General features: G+C 37.8%; 1 protein-coding gene across 2 annotated transcripts in view; it reads right to left on the bottom strand.

Moving 5' to 3' along the window:
- LOC131045508 (uncharacterized) overlaps window positions 1–17,514 on the bottom strand; it is a 109,448-nt gene that overhangs the window by 60,611 nt on the left and 31,323 nt on the right. The gene's annotated exons all lie outside the window — the stretch shown is intronic.

A 17,514-nucleotide genomic window follows, 5' to 3' on the forward strand; every position in this document is an offset into this window, starting at 1 on the left:
TAATTCATACCCTTGCAAATGCTTATGTAATTCAACACTTAATTCAAAGAACTCTCATTCTATTTAATACATGGCACTGTTCAATAATACTGTCACTAATAAATATATGAAATGTTCAGGTCAAGTCCAACCAAATATTAACAATATTTAATCATTAGCAAGAACACTTAATTGTGTATTCATTTTGATGAAAACTAATCCACTTTTGAAAATGGATCAAGCAAATTAGTTACGTCTGACTTCCAAAGGTTATCGCATGCAAAATTTTAAGAACCTAGTTTTAAAAAATATGTTGTATGACTCGTTAAAGTATGGAAGCAAAGGAATCACGAGTATAAATAATAAATATATAAGCAACAAACAAGTTGTATAGGTGCCACCATGGTCATCATTGATGACATTTCCAAAGTAGTTCAAAATACACCATAATCTGCTTGGCAGTTGCACATCTTTTTTCTTAGAATCCACAAACATCAAAGTTGGTGCATGGCAAAAGCACAGAGTTGAAAAATCTTAAGGCACAGAAAAATGCCCATTTTGACCTCCAAAACATATGCAACAGACTACGTGAAGAAAAGTGGATTAAATAAAAGGCAATAGAAATGATAAAATTGATGAAATGCTGCAGAAAGTGATGTCAATGCTTTATCCAAACATACAAAAAAACTATAGGAGAAAACAAGACAAACAATTTATGCTCCTGGAAAATGTTAGCCATTACCAGACTCCAAACTGAGCTCACTTGCAGGACATGTTAACCTGGTGTACTTCATATAAGCCTGAATATGAAAATCAGGTGTCTAATTTCTCATATTAATTCTGTTCCAAACTCTTTAGAGTAAAACTAAAATCTACGAATATTGCAAAAAAACACATTGAGAATTGTAGAATCATAACCAAACATTGCATTAAATGAAAAGGTCCTACGCATGTAATGATGCAATCAAAGATGCAGGGCCCTAAGGAAAGACTTTCCAACCATGCAGCTTAAACACAAAACATTCATTATCACACATAATGGAATTCAAATATCATAGCAACAACATAAAAAATAACTAAATTGATATAATTTTCTCCAGAATCTCATATTACATCAAAATAGCTGCCTCTAGGGCTTACAATAGATCTAGACCTTAGTCTTAAATTCCAATACAAAACATGCACTAAACTGGAGTGTGACCACAAATATTAATCTCCTCAATCTGATTTAACTTCAATAGATTTTCTCTCAACTGTAGTACCTCAAATATATTCTCACTGTCCCAACCAACATCGCTCTCAATGATTTTACCACCGTTTATAATGAATATTGATGTAGTAGTTTGACACTGACCAAAAATGTAGTATAGTCTCCCATGCACTTACAATAAAGATCATGAAACCAATATTAAACGATTTATCCATGAAGTTTACCATGGAGTTGAACACACATATTTGAGACAGGCAAATGGTCTCCTCTTCTTACGCAGCAAGTTATATGACTCTACACTCAATGCAACTAAACATGAACGTCTTTGGGACCAATTATGCAATCAATGACCTTAATTGTTGGCACAAAGCCTAAACCTATGACACACACCTCATAAACCTTCAATACCTGATGTAGCAAGTCATCTCATACAAATAACTTGAAATACAAAATCAACACGTGGGAATTCTCAACATGCATTGTTGGTGCTTTGGACAAAATCTCATAACAAACAGATACATATGCATTACCACATAAAGGATTTTGTCTTCAAGTCTAAAGGCTTAAACTAATAATTGTGACTAGAAAATCCAATTGTGACAAACCAAAATCACTACTAATGAACTAAGATCACTACAAAAAACAAACACAAAGGAAATCTTTTGATTGATGCAAGATGGTTTGTAGGCCTAGGATGCTCCTACATGATGTATGTTCTTTGAATTTATAGGACCATATATATTTCTTGATGTTGATTTCATAAATTCAATAAGTGCCTAAAATGTACACATTTTATCTGGTTTTTAGAAAGAATGTTATGTAGAGAGATTATTTTTCTTTCCATTGTGAAGGATTAGGCCACTCCATCCAACTATTCATCCTCCTCTTCAAATGTAAACTAAGTGCAGTCTTCTACTATTCAAGCACAACTATATATTAATAAATACATGCTTTTCTATCTTGACAATGCTTGCAAGTTGAAACATGGCTAAAATTTTGATAAAACTTTCATTAGACATTCATACATCTATACAACATATAAATATGCATTTGCATATTCAACCAACCAAATATAAGACAGAATCGACCTAAATGTTATGAGGAGTTTGTCCTAATTATCTTCAAGGTGAGAATCCTATAATACAAAAATTTCAATATAAATGTCACTAAAGATTTAACTATTCAAATCAAAAAGACAATAACCTATGTTCCCTAGGGACAAATCCCTTGCCCTTTTGAATGTGTTCCCATACTGAGGATGTTCTGGGAATGCAGTGACATCTTGGAAATGCCCCCCTCCATCCCGCTCACCCTCCCCCCCTCCCCTTCACCCCCCACCACCAATTGTCATTTTGCCAAGGAAACATTTTGGAAACACCACCAATGATCGAGGACAATCAACCATACCCATGCTATAAAGGTCAAAAAAAAGCAAATGCCTAAATTGAATAAAAAAGTAATTTGTCTTTAAGTGTGGGCCACCATACCACATTCAGCCCTAAATGAACAAAAGATGGCTCCCTCTTCCATTCCAAACCATTTTTACATACCAAACAAAATTGTAACAAAACTAGGACAGCAGGGTACAACATTAGTGCGCAATGAACACCAAGGAGAAATAGGGCCACTAGTTGAGGTAAGTATATGTTTCTTTTTTTTCTGATGATTTTTTCAGAGTTTCAAGGAATAATTTTTATTTTCTATTTTCAGTTTTCACTTGCATTGTTTTTCCACAAAACAACGTGGGCAGTAGTAGTGAGAGCAGTGAGCACGAAATGGAAAAAAAATATATGAGTTTTAGGCTCAACTAGAGGTCATCAAGGTGTGGAAATGGTGAAGGTGAAGGACAGCCACATAACCTGTTTGAGTGCCCTTCCACTATCTTGGAACTTTATGCAAAGTACCCTTTCAAACCCTCTAAACCTCTTCTCTAATTTGTGATAGCTCTAGAAAAAAACAAAAAGAAAAATTCAGGGGGCAGTAGAATGTTTTTGTGTCATATTTGCTACAAAGATTTTAGAGAGAGCTACACTAAGGTATATAATTACCTCTTTGGCATTACAAGGCAGAAGGCTAAGGTTTGTCCAAATATAAAGCAAAAAAAGAAGGCAGAGGTTAAAAGATTGTGTATGGAGGATGAAGCAAGGTCTAAGGGCATGACAATGCCAATAAAGTCTACATAATCAGCTATGCCATCCATGGTTGCTTATGGTATCGGTGATGTTTCTCCAAGAGGAAAAGGAAAGATTGGTTGTAGTGAGAGGGCAAGGCAAGTTGTCAGTATGTCTAGTATGCAAGCATAGGAAGTGGTCTTCCACTGCCAACTTTTTCTTTGTGCATGCAATCCGATTTCATGTGGCACGCTTTCCATATTTCAAACAAATGTTCAAAGATGCAATTTGTATTGGTGCCTCATTTACTCTCCTAGAAAACATAAACTACACACTACTATCCTTTAAAAAAGAATATTTTGAGGTGAATTTGGTGATGAAGGACATGAAGCAAACATGGATGAGGATGGGTTGCTATATTGTCATGGAAGGTGGATTGATATTAGACATTGACCATCCATCAACATCATAGTCACGTGTAGCTGGCTATGATGTTCTTAGAGTTGCTGATTGTTCAAGGAAGTGCAAGGATTTAGACTTTCAATTTCAAATTTTGTGAGAGGCCATAGAGGAGGTTGGGCTTCAAATGTTATACAGGCGGTCACTAATTCAACATGTGTGTGCAAATTAGCTAGCATGATTGTGGATGGTTCCTATAATGTCCCCATTTTTTGGAGAAGAATTGATTAATTGATTTAATTAGTGAAGTTGTCCAAATAATTATTATTTTTCATGGATAACTTAATTAATTATTTTAATTAATAATACTTAGTTAATTATTTATAAAGTTATCAAATAAATTAAAAATTAAAAGATGACTTCATATTTAATTAATTTAATAAAGTGACTAATTAAATATTATTTCATAAAGTCACTTCTAGAAGCTTCTGGATTTTGAGGTGAAAAAGTATTAAAGGTGATCAAGCTGAACTTCAAGGCAGCCAGGAGTTGAGTATTGAATTGATTGGGTTTTGTAGAACCAGGAGGTTTCTGCAGAACAGTGTCTTTGGGAACGAAAACTCTCATAGATAGCACAACTGAGGGAGTGAAAGATCTTCCAAGGGGTTGCAGCTGAGAGTGGGAGACAAATCAGTCTTCCATATAGAGCTTACTGAGTAACTACATGATTATGATGGTTGGGGTTCATGAGTTTTCAGACTTATCCTAGTGGAGCCCAAAACCCATCATTTTCTATTGGGAGAAGAAAGACGACTTTGATAGAGGCATTTGGAGGGGATTTGGTGGTGATTGCAGGTGTCATTTCAGATCTGAATCAAAATCGAACCAGTCTCTTGTTCCCACAATTTTGCTCCTATTTCATCCTTGAAGCATCATAACAAACATTGGAAACATCGCTGGCATAAGGAGTGAAGGGCGATACTATTAGGAGCATTTGAAGGGAGAGTTAAGAAGGATTCAGTGATCAAAGGGAAATCTGCAGTCAAACTGTAACAGTCTTCTCAAACCCACGATTTGGTTCACATCTCATCATTAAGGCATCATATCATTCCTTAGACAGCAGCAATAGCACTGTGGCTAATAGGCGATTCACTTTGTTGCATATAGGAGGAGAAACAAGAAGGAATTGGTGGCCAAATTAAGTCTGAAGTAAAAGCCAAATCAGACCATCATACCCTTCGATTTTGCTCATAGCTCCCCATATTGGCATCAAATCACATCAAGAGGAGTAGTGCCACACTTGAGGGTTGAAGGCAAACATCTTGGAAGAAGAAACTGAAAGTTAGCAGCTGATCCTCATATATTATCAGACCTTCATGGCAGCAGCAGGGGCGATTTGCAAGGAGGGTCTATTTTGACATTGGAGGCTCCAAGGGTGATGATATTGTTGGCTTCTTCAAATATCAAGGAAGGCGATTTATTCTCAGGTTCTTTGTCAGCATTCTATGTCCTCTTTTCAGCTAGTAGTAATAATACTGACAGTCATGAGTCTTCAGAATTTTCTGAGTGTTAAGTGGGTCGAGTTTTTAATCATTAGTATTGTTATTGTAAGGCCCTATTGATCATCATCTTGAATAAGAAGGAAGAACAAGATTTGCATTGTAATAACATGAGTTTTCTGAAGTTACATGCCAACTGTTTGATGTAATTACAGTCAGCAAGTATTTGATTTGCATCCAAATTTGGTGTTATTACATTATGAACTAGTTGCACATTCATCTTAAATGTTTATATATCTCTTTGAAGTTGCTTGCAAGACACAACTCAGTTATCCTCAGTGGCAAATGCTCCAAAAACTCAGTCTGAAAACTCTGAGACAGCAGGACAGCATAACACGCAAGACACATAAGCCGCATAACACACAGTTGGACAGTCACTTTAGCAAATATTCCTTGCATTCTTAGTCCTACAACTGCAGGGGATATTTCAGTTCCTACAAGCACATCTTTTGAACCCCATGTGTTCATACATTGAACAACACATTGAAAAACAAAGGGCAAATAGATTGAAAGAAGAAAGTGGTGGTAGAAGCTAAAGAAACTCAGATATTCATTTGCAATCACTACACCACGCTCTCTACAAGACTTTTTTGAGAAAGGAATTCCTCAAACATATGGAGACTAGATATTGCAATTATTTCATTTTGTTAGAGAAGATGCTCAAAGTGCAAGAGGCTATACAATGGATGATGTTTAATCTAGATTGGGGTGGATGGCCTAATGGAAACGCTACTAAGGAAATGGTGTCAAACAAAATATTCTTGATCGATTGGTGGCCCATTGTAAGGTAGGAGATTTCTAATCTTTTATTAAATTATTGATTTATTAATGTTTGTATTAGCATTTGATTTTTTTCATTTAAGTCTTATAATCTTATTCTTTTTTGAATTTTTTGTTTGCAAACATGTTTGCTCCATCATCTCACCAATTGTAGATGTCATTGGATATGCTGATATGGACTCTCCTTGTCTTGGAGAGATTTACAACAGATTTGACAACATACTTGGGAAAATGAAACAAACATTTTATGAAAGGGATCCTAATTTGGGATTATATGAGTTGCATATCAAATCCATTGTGACGTGGTTGTGGAACACTACGAACGCCCTACTTTATATAACAGTGTTTGCTTTAATCCCATATAGTATGCACCAAAGGTCCAAAAGGTAGGAGGTTGCCTCCTTCAATGATGAAAAGGTGAAACAACGGATAAATAAGGCCCTTCAAAGGATGCATTCAAGTGAGAAGTCAAGTTTACTTCCAACATATTGGCTTTCCTTTGCTAATTTTCAGGGTCCAACATTCAGCAAACTAGAGACAAAAGTAGATAGAACTATGTTAGTTCAAACCAAACATAATGGATGGTGGACATGGCATGGCAAGGATACACTAGAGTTGAGAATTCCTGTAATTTGCCTCCTTTCACAGGCTGTTAGTTCATCTGCTACAAAGAGAAATTGGTCCACATACAACTTCATCCACTCTATCAAGAGGAAAAAGCTTAACTCTATATGAATAGAGAATTTGGTAGCCATGCATAGTGCCTTGCGATTTCAAGATACACGAAACTCTAGACTCTAGAGTATTGATAGACTAACTTTACAATGGGATGTTGATCCTGAAGATGCCACATAGATTGATGAGGACGCATAGAGAGATTGGAGTGGTTCCATTCGATAAAGCAAGCCCTCATAGTGGTAGTAACTCAGACTTAAACTCCAATTTTGATGCAATTTAGCAGATGCCAATTAGGGGGTAGGGGCATATTTTCCATGTTTTTGTCATTTTGAAGTTGAAATTTGCAGCCTTCAGGCATTTTGGGCATCTTGTTGTGAGTTATATATATATATATTATATATATACCAAAACATTCATCCTAGAAACATGTACCCCCTATCCCCTGCCGTCCCCATCCTAGAAACTTGGTGTAACATAGACAATAACCAACGAGAGTCCAACTTCAAGTACAACTATAGGCTGTGTGCCTTAAATGTATTTGTATATCCATAAATGCAGTATATATAAGAGCATACATAAAGTAGCAAAAATCAAGGCTCGTACTTTTTCATGTGTTTGATAAGAATCCAGACTAGTAAGAATAGGATAGTTACTAGAGTTTTTTCAACACCTATTAAATGTGCCCTTCTATATTTTAGAAAAAAAAATAGCAGACTTATAGTTTAACTTAAAATAGACATGAGATTTTCACAGTCCATAAGAATTGTGTGAAAGCTTCTGAAAAATAATGAGTTCAAATTTTATTACTGTTTAGATCCCACTCTGTGATCCATCATTAGGATGAGGAAATGATATGTGGATTGCATAAGTATCTTAATAAGTAATGCATGTGATTCCAAGGGTGAGCTAGGAAACTGCAGAAACCAAAACATTATTAGTAACATTTTTTAAGATTTATGATAGTATGAGATAATGAGGATAAAAAGGTTGAATGAACATTAAAGTCAGAAAACAATTATCCAAATCGCTGATCTGAAAGCTCATCTACCCCATTCCTCTGCCCCTGCTGCTCCAAAGATATACCAAACATCCATAAGTAGTCTGTAGTGAACACTTTGGTTGTGTCCACAGGGAAAAAGAACTTTGATAAATTATCTAAGGACATTGATAACCTGAAGCATCTTAATGCAGTACATTAGGATCAAACTGACCACCTCATTCATGGAAAAGCAACCTGGTATTTCCCTTGGCAATGTTGTCTCTGAAAATCTCAAGTCAGGAAATAGAAGAATCAGCAAACTCACAGCCACGCACAAGTATTGAATTGAAACACTGATTATGACTCAACCACAACACTGCTGCCAGCGAGAAAACTGAGAAGGAATTCAATAGCCTCTACAAGAATGTACAGGATGTAGATGTTTTTTATGAACGAAGATAGTTTATCTGATGCTCAGACTTTGAGTATTCTATATGACATGGTTAGTCAAGGACCTTAAATGAGGGCAATGGGAATTTCAAGAGTTATCTACTCACTGATCCCTTTAAGGAGGAGTTTGTGGCAAGAAAGGAACCTTGGCTGGGGTTGGAATACTAATAATACATCATTTGTATAAAACAACCTATAGTATAAACAAGAGTGAAATATAGATTAGTTGGAAGATGGTTGTTTGTTGGGTTCATATTCGACCAAACTCCATATGTGTATATATTATTTGCCTCTCCGTAATAATATTGCTTATTACTTCTCAATTTGAATATGGTACTAGAGCAACCGTCAATGCCATGCCTGTGATTGTAGAACCCTACTGAGAAGCAAAAAAGTTCTAGACGAGAAGAGAAGTTTCGCAAAAGAAAGATAGAGCTTCAGAAAAAAAAGACAACACAGCCCAAGGAGACAAAGTCTTGCAAATAGAAGACTGTTGCCATCAATACAGAGAAGACAGTGCCACTTACTCACACACGCACACACACATATATATATATATCAAACTGCTTGTGGGAAGAGAGGCGGTTATCATAGACATTTTATTTCTTTTTCTATTGCTTTAAAACTTTTTCTATTGCTTTAAAAACAAAGAGAGATAATCCTTGAATGCAATGCTGACAACAACTGAAGTGACACATATAATATTGGAATGGCTGCTGAAAGAAGAGAAAATTGTGAGCAAATCTGCTAAAGAAATACTCTAATCTAGGATTTTGGCTGCCGCTGTAGTTTGCCAATCTATAGATTGGTAGGCTCTTTACAAGCCATGAAGCATAAAGAGATACAGGTTTCATTAAAGGAAGAAAGGTGCATTTAAAAAAATATATCCCATTCTTATTAAGTTTGTTGTATACAATAGTTCAGGAAGTATTTCATGCATTTCTTTGAAGAAAGAAAACAAAAGAGACTTTATATTTTGATCTATTTAGTTGAAAAGTGCATGAATATAATATAGTTTAAAAAAGCAAAAGTCAAACACTATATTATTTCAATTTTTGCACTTACAATATTTTGAGTAAAAATACAATAAAAACAAATTTTGTATTAAAAAAATTCAAAAATTACAAGCCATTTCTTTGTTATTTTGTAACAAGAGTCGCAACATTCAGCATAAATAATGCATCTAATTCACATTGATAGGTATGTTGTCATATCAAGTTGCTGCATCTAATACCTAATAGATTTACAACAACGACATCTATGGCATTGACCCTATAAATCATCAAGGAGAAATATGGGTGAATATTTCCTTTTAGAGATGAGCAAAGACAATATGATAAGGCCAATCTAAATGCCACATTGATAATCTTGTCTAATGTTTCTAATGAGGTTCAACCTCACATCTAAATAGCCACAATTACCAAAAAATTTTAAGATCATCTCAAGACAATATATGAATCCAAAAATTAGAATCAAATTCTCCATTTGCAACATCAACTACAGTGTTTGCAAATACAAAATGGTAAAAAACTCGTGACCTTTTTTAGAAGAGCTGCGAAGACCAGGACATCATTGCAAGTGTTAGGGGGAAACAATGTCACATGACTCTTTTGTAATCATTATCTTGAAAGTACTACCCCTACCTTTCGAGTGTTTGTCACATGTCTCAATGTGGCTTGCAAAAAGCCATCTTTTGAAGAGTTGGTGAATTTGCTCCAACAAGAAGAGGCAATTTATTATGAGACCTCAAATTCTCCAAACAATCAAACCATCATATATTAGCATAAGGGAAAGCAAGCTGAACGTCAAAGTGATCCACCAAGTCATCCAAATCCAAATAAGAAAATTCATCTGCATTTAAAAAAAGTGTCTAATTTGTGGGAGGAAGGGACACAGTCTTTAGGAATGTTCATAAAATTTGTTTGCTAATAGTGAATGTAGCCAGCAATAAACACAAAAGAATTCTCAAGGGGACAAGAAGAAGCATCCCCATTAATAGAAAAAAAAGGACAATCAACATGGGAGTGTTGCTTCCACAAGTGATTCTCATGAAGAAAAAAATTTGTATGTTGCAAAGACTCAAGGTTCCACTTCTGACAATCTTATCCAGTATGTTGATTTTGGTGCATCCAAGATTCCAAACAAGACAGGAGAACAAGAGTGGTCTACAACCTCAACCCATCAACTTCACATGAATAAGTTTCACTTGGTGATGGTACATTCCATTAAGTACAGGGTATTGGGAATAATTCTTTAACATTCGAAACTCGCTAGTCTTGACTTACAAAGGTTTTATATGTTCAAGGCTCACGAAGAACCTCTTATTGGTAAGTCAATTGCTAAAGGACAATTTGAGTTTTACTGACATAACAGTGAAAAACTTTGTCTCATTTGAGACAAAATTCACAATGGAGATGTTGTTAGCTTATTTCTCAAGGGTCAGAAAAATGTTTCAATTGATTGATGTCACTCATAAAGATAACACCCTGGCAGTAAATACCAATTCATTCACTATTTTTTGGCATGGAAGATTTGATCATCTCAATTGGACTACCTTTATGCATTGAGTAAAAGAGACATGATGCAAGGACCTCCCCCTTGTCGGAAAGCAACATTGGGCTCCTTTCCAAACTGTAGAAAAATTCACATCTAGTCCTTTGGATTTGGTGCGCACTGACTTGTGTAGACCCATAACCCCAAGTCATAATCATGCCTAGACTTTTCTGCCTTTTGTGGATGTTTTTTTTTAAAAGTGTGGATCTATTGCTTGACTCACAAAGATCAATCATTTGACAAAATAAAAGCATTTTGAGTCCTTGCAAAGCAGATCTAGTCACTCCCTCAAGGCCATTCGCTCAGATCTAGTGGGGAATTCACCAATAAGGAGTTTTTAAACTACCTTCAACAACATGGGATTGAAGGACAGTTGACCATTGCATACATGCCTCAACAAAATGGTGTTGCTAAGAGATTTAATCATACCATTGTGGAAATGGTGCAATGCATGTTAAAGGATGCAAATCTTATTCTTTCATCCCGGGCTGAAGCGACTGATATAATTGTGTGCTTGTTGAATCAAACACCCACCAAAGTGCTTGAAAACAAACATCACTCCTAAAGAAGCATGGCATAAGAAAAAGTACTCAATTTCACATCTGAGAGTGTTTGGGTCTATAGCCTTCATGCACATCCCCAAGATGCAAAGGATAAAGTTGGATGAAAAGTCTTTAAAATGTATTTTTATTGGGTATGGTTTAGAATAGAAGGCATATCAGCTTATGGATCTAGCCACAAAGAAGTTGTACATTAGGAAGGATGTTTTTGATGAGGAAAAAGGATGCAGTGCCTTTTCCTCACCATCACCTATTAATTACCAAACACCTAGAATTATTGAGCCTCGAGATAAAGAACTTGATGACACTCATCATGGAGCAAAATAAGTGAAGAAACACAAGAAGAAGCTTTGTTTCCAATGGAACCTGTTTCCACCTCTATCTCTAATTCAATCCTCATTTCCTATGCACAACAAACTATCTAAGTGGTACTATACCACAATGTAGAATTCAAGGGCAAATGCAATTGAGAAAAAATTCTAACTCTAGGCCAAAGACTCATTGTGAATCTTATGAGAAAGTAAATTTGGCTCTTAAGTGCATCAGTTATTAGGAACTTCGAACCAAAAATAGTAACAAGCTCTTGAGTCACCATCTTAGAAAGATGCCATGGATGCAAAAAATCAAACATTGTTGAGGAACAACACTTGGAAACCTTTTGATCTACCATCAAGGAAGATAGATATTGGCTACAAGTGGGTCCTCAAGATCAAATACAAGGGAGATGGTATCATTGACAAGTACAAAGGCCGACTTATGGCTAAGGGCTATGCTCAAAAAGAAGGGATTGATATGAAGAAACCCTTGCTCCCAATGCAAAGATCATACTATACAAATGCTTTTCGCAATAGCGGCACAATTTGATTGGCAAATTCATCAAATGGATGTCAAGAGTGCCTTTCTCAATGGAGATCTCAAAGAAGTCTATGTGACTCAACATGAGGGGTATACTACACTTAGACGACAACAAAAGTGTGCAAACTTGTGAAATCCTTCTAAGGTCTAAAGCAAGCTCCCTACACTTGGTATATTAAGATCAATGAGCATCTCCTCCAACATGGATTCACCAAGGATTTATGTAATTCCAATCCCTACCTTAAAGAGAAAAGGGAGAGATTGTGATTTTGATTGTACATGTTGATAATTTGGTCATCATGGGGAGTACTTTGGAAATGATTGCAACAAGAAAGATCGATCTCAAATGATCATTTGACATGATAGACATTGTGCTCCTTCATTATTGTCTTGGACTTGAAATGTGGAAAGAAATTCAGGATGGAAGATTGCAAGCCCATGTACCAATACACATGGAGACAAGATTGCAACTTTATCAACATGATCCATCACCTCAAGTGATTGCTACTCTTTATCATTAGTTGATGGCAGTCTCAATTGCTTGACCTACACCAAATCAAATATCAGCTATGTTATCAATTATCTTTTGTGGTTTATGCAAGAACCTAAGGTTTCACATTGGAAAGCAGCAAAGCACATTTCAAGATACATCTGTGGCACAGTGCAGCACAGCCTAAACTACTTCATGCTTCGTTGTCTTTTTGGAATCTAGTTTGCTATCATAGGGTGTAATGTCTCCTTCCCACACCTAGTCAACTTTGCTTTCCGTTAGCCTATTTTGGGGTTCCCATAGGCTATTCAAAGTTGGATAGGGGACTCGGTGTTTTGTACAGAGCTTGGGTTTTCAATTTCAATGTGTTTCGACAACATTGCTATTTTTAGGAAGTGATTTTTGGCGCACTTGTGTAATGTCCCCTTCTCACTGATGTTCTTTCAGTGGTCCATTAGCCTATTCCTGAGACCCATAGGCTAGGTGGAATGAGTAATCAGGGTCTAGCATCGATGAAACAAGGACTTACTATTTTTAGTAAGTCAGGGGATGACCGTTCTGGTGCCATTGTCCGACTGAGCACTCCTTGCTTTGCCTCTGGACGCAATGATCATATTTTTCTGAGCATTAATTCTTGACTTACTATTTTTAGTAAGTGGCTGGGTGGCACATTTCTATTTTTGGCAGTAGACAGGGGTCTGAATTCTGCAGCATTCTGTGGTCGTCTAGGCTCAGTTTCATCTTGGAGGTGATAATAATCAGTGCGGGAGACATTTGCAACATAATTAAATATTATTTCCTTTCCTAAGGTTAATATTTAATTAATCTATTTATTGGCTACTGGTTTATTAAATTTGGGATTAATGCCTGTTTAATCCTAAGTTTGAGTGAAATTCAGTTGTTTTATGGGATGTGAAATATTTTTAAAAGGGATATTATTTCACTTTACATCGCCATTTTGTGCCTAAGTGTCCAATGTGGGTCCTCCCCCTTCTTGGGCGTGAGTTTTGACTTAGGAGAATGGGCGCTACACTTGGGTCCACATGTAAGTGGAAATGAAATTCAAATGCAAGCGTGGAATTTAGAGGGATGTCATTTGAATTTGATGAATGAAGTTATAAATATGAGGCTTGGGTTTCCATTTGGATCATCTTGAAAATTTGTAATGTTATGCTGCCGGATTGGCGACAGAACTTGAGGCTTCCGAGTGCATCTCCCTAGTGCTACCCGGTTTCGTACTTGAAATACAGTACCTAGCTGTGCCTTGTATTCTTCTATCGTTTTCAGAGCTTTGCCATAGACATCTTGGTGTTGCAACGATTCTGGACTTGCTGGTTTTGCCTGTGGCTGAAACACATTTTTGCTCACATCTCTCTGTTGGAGCGTCTGACAGTTATGGGTATTATTCCTATCTTCCTTCCCAGCACTGGCAAATAAGTTTGTAAGTTTTTAGCACGTTTGTTTGAGTATTGATTTAATTATGCAAAATCGAAATTCCTAGTCTAGGCGTGGGTTTTTTGGGTTGCATTGGGATGCGTGCAAAATAAAAAAGGGTTGTTTGGGGTGTGGCTGTGATTGGTTGTCATTGTATTGGATGTATGGTGGGATTGGGCTTGATTTGAATCAATTCGGGTAAAAATTGAGTGAGTTATGAGTATTTTCATGTTTTCATGGGCTGCTGAAACTGTACTTTCAGCCTGCAGAGCAGTGTAACAAAAAATTACAGTATTGTGTAGAAATCTGCAGTTAATCTTCTCATCTCATCTCCATATTGTAAGGTTGTTTCAGTAGTACTGAGCATCCCATTCTATCTGCTTTTATTTGTAATTCCCACTGCATAAGTGGACGAGGCTGGCTTGTCGCCTTCTCAGTTTTGTAATTCAGTTTTCTTTGATAAATAGTCCTCCCGCTGAAATATGCGGTAAAGTGATGGTTTAATGTAATGTCCTCCCGCTGAATAAGTGTTCAAGTCATAAGTTCAATGTTTTTGGTCCTCCCGCTGAAATATGCGGTAGAGTGATTGTTAATGTAATGTCCTCCCGCTGAAATACGCGGTAGAGTGATTGAACTTTTATTTCTTGTAATCTTTCCCTTGGTCGGTTCACCGCCAAGAAGCTTAGTTTCTATCCTGCTGGATAAGCAGAAGGGGATGGCTTGCCGCCCATGCAGTTGTAATGTTCAGTTTGTTTATTGATGCTGACGATCCCCGGAACACCGTATGCTCTCACCCTCCCAGTCTGGGCTCTCGGTGAACAAAAGGTGGAAGGGTTCCCTTTCAGTTGTTTTGCTTATTACTCTAACCTTAACGGGTTAATTGTTGTGGATGAATTGCTATTAGCCTGAAAAACAAAAAAAAAAATTAGTGGGATATTACAGTGGTATCAGAGCTGGTTTTCCTGCCAGCCTGTGAGAGTCAGTGGGTTCAGAAGTCTCCATGAGTGACAGAGACGTCAGACACTACAACAGAGAACAGAAGAGACAGCAGTTTCAGATTCCTATAGTGCCCGAAGAGGACACATTTTCAGAAGTACTGAGAAACAGAGGGAAGAATTTAGATACCTCAGATTCAGTGGATTCAATGGCAGATAAGACTACAGAAACAAATGAGGCACCCGACAAGAAGGCAGAAAGGCAATTCAATGCCATGATGGACATGATGTCTTAACTGCTGTCAAAGCTCAACCAGAACGTTGTTGGGACCCCTAATCAGCCCAACAATGGACCGGAAGCCAGCACTTCTAACATTCCTATAAGCAATGGAAATGGGAGCAATAACGGGAGTAACAATGGAGGTTCAGCCCCGAGGCCTTTACAACCTGTCTTTTTGCCCAAAGAAGTACAACAAGCTGAAACAGAGATACCCACAGCTGATGAGATAAGAAATAGCTACATGGAGTATGCTTCCCTTCCTGGTGAGATCCGAGATATCCTAACTCTGGATCAATTCATGAATCAGAAAATGAAAAGAGGACGGAGGACTACAAGTCTGCTGCCCCAAGAGATTTCCAGCAAGCTCTTGGAAGAGTGACCTTAGCACACTTTGATGGGAGCACTAAGGGTACTGCTAGAGCATGGGTACAGAAGTTGGACAATTACTTGTCCTTGAGACCGATGTCGGAGGAGGATGCCATCAAGTTTGCTACCTTGCACTTGGATGGAGTGGCCCACGAATTGTGGTACCATGGGTTGGTCACCCTTGGTCACAACTTAGTCACCACCTACGCTGATTTCACCAACAAGCTAATTGAGAGATTTGACACCAAGGATCCAGAGGTGAAGTTTAGAGAACTTGCACAACTGAGGCAGCAAGGTTCCTTGGACACTTACGTGACTGAATTCCAAAACCTGTCAGTCATGGTGAGTAGCATCTCAGAGAAGCGACTGGTTGTCCTTTTCACTGAAGGACTTGAAGAACCATTGAGAGGATGGGTCAAAGCTTTTGATCCGCCCACACTGGCAGAAGCTATAAAAAAATCCAGAAGTATGGAGTTGGCTGCCCCTAAGAGTAAAATTCAGTCCAAGCCTTTCCCTTTCAGAAAGGATAAGAAGAAGTTCACTAATCAGACCAAGAGGTTCCCTCCGCGAATGGATGATGGGCTCCGTCAAGAGCTCCGGAGAAAGAATCTATGCTATTCTTGCAGAGAACCTTGGGTTCCTGGGCATAGGTGCCATGGAAAGGGGAATTTACATCAAATGGAAGGCTATTCTGGAGATGGATCAGATTCTGAAATTTCAGAACAGCAGACTGAAGTTGAGGACAGCGAGTATGAAGAGGCTCCTGAAGGGCCCGAATTTGGGTCAGAAGATAGAGGAGTGGTTGCTCAACTCTCGAGCATTCACAAGAATGAGTCTTTCAGAGTTCGGGGTGTGATTGGAGAGCATCGTGTCATAGCTCTCATTGACACAGGTGCAACACACAACTTCATTGATGAAAGAATTGTTGCAAAAAAGGGACTAGTGGCAGAGGAAGTTGAGTGCTTCAAAGTCATGGTAGCAGATGGCTCCACTATATCCTGTAATAGAATGATTTCCAACATGTCTCTGAAGTTGGGAAATCATGAAATCAGAGATGATTTCTTTGTGGTAAACATTGGAGGGACTGATGATGCAGTCCTCAGGATTCAATGGCTGAGATCTCTTGGTGAGATCACACTAAACCTACAAGCCATGGAGCTGAAATTCATGTCTGAAGGGAAAAAGGTAGTTTTGAGAGGAATGTCGCATGGGGGACTTAAGGTTGTATCCTTGAAAAGAATGGAAAGGCTAATCCGCCATAATCAGGTGGAGTGGGTAGCGGAGTGTTTGATAATGCCTTCCAATCCATTGGTGGATAAGGGCAATTATTCCTCAGACATTTCAGCAATGGTCAAAGATAAGAGCAATATTGTGGTGATACCTTCAGAACCACAACAAGAGCACAGAAAGTATCCTGAAGACATTCAAGCTTTGATAACTAAGAGAAGCAAGGTGTTCGAAAAGCCACCTCCTGGCAGACCTCCTGAAAGAGGTGTTGAACACATTATTGAGCTTGAGGAAGGAGCTAAGCCAGTCATGACTACTCCTTACCGATACCCCAAAAAGAAGAAAGATGAGATCGAGAAAGCAATTCAGGAATTGCTTGACATGGGTTACATCTGGCCTAGCAAAAGTCCCTTTGCTTCGGCTATTGTTCTGGTGAGAAAGAAGGATGGGACCATGCGCATGTGTGTGGATTATAGATCGCTGAATCAGAAGACCATCAAGAATCGGTATCCTATTCCGAGGATTGATGAGCTCATTGATGAGCTACATGGGGCAGTGTTCTTTTCCAAAATTGACCTCAGATCGGGGTACCATCAGATTAGGATGAGAGCTTCAGATGTGGAGAAGACTGCTTTCAAGTGCCACTTTGGGCACTTTGAGTTCTTAGTC

This window comes from Cryptomeria japonica, chromosome 10, assembly GCF_030272615.1.
Source record: "Cryptomeria japonica chromosome 10, Sugi_1.0, whole genome shotgun sequence".
Classification (NCBI taxonomy): domain Eukaryota; kingdom Viridiplantae; phylum Streptophyta; class Pinopsida; order Cupressales; family Cupressaceae; genus Cryptomeria; species Cryptomeria japonica.